Raw genomic sequence first — 771 nt, 5'->3', positions numbered from 1 at the left:
ACAGACAAAGAGACAGACAAAGAGACAGACAAAAAGACAGACAAAGACAGACAAAGACAGACAAAGACAGACAAAGACAGACAAAGAGACAGACAAAGACAGACAAAGAGACAGACAAAGAGACAGACGAAGAGACAGACAAAGAGACAGACAAAGACAGACACAGAGACAGACAACGAGAGAATAAAAGATGGACTATGGGAGAAAGAAAAAGAGCGAAATAGACAGAAGGTCAGGCAGACAGGCAGAGATAGACAAGCTGATAGACAGACGGGGTCATTAACAGAGGCGCAGACTAAGGTTAGATAGAAAACTAATGGGTTAGGGAGAGAGAGAGGGTGTAGTGGAGAGAGAGGGTGTAGGGGAGAGAGAGGGTGTAGGGGATAGATGAGGTGAAGGGGACAGGGAGGGTGTAGGGGAGAGAGAGTGTGTAGGGTAGAGAGAGGGTGCAGGGGAGAGAGAGGGTGTAGGGGAGAGATGAGGTGAAGGGGAGAGAGAGGGTGTAGGGGAGAAAGAGGGTGGGGAGATGGAGAGTGTGGTAAGTGGGAAACTAAGGAAGAAATGAAAGAAAAACAACGAAACAATAGAGAGAAACAGGGGGCTTTCGTGGCTTAGAAGTTAAGGTGCTCGCCTATCATTCAATAGGTACAGGGTTCGAATCCGGATAGCGACGGAAATTTTCTTCTCTAAAATGTCACCTTTCATCTCCTTTCCTGCTCTCTAGCAATGTTCTATCGTCTGCTGTCATCTCCACTTTTGCCCCCGCCGCCA

The sequence above is a fragment of the Aplysia californica genome, unplaced genomic scaffold (genome assembly GCF_000002075.1).
Source record: "Aplysia californica isolate F4 #8 unplaced genomic scaffold, AplCal3.0 scaffold00198, whole genome shotgun sequence".
NCBI lineage: Eukaryota > Metazoa > Mollusca > Gastropoda > Aplysiida > Aplysiidae > Aplysia > Aplysia californica.
Note: the sequence above shows the minus strand (reverse complement) of the source record.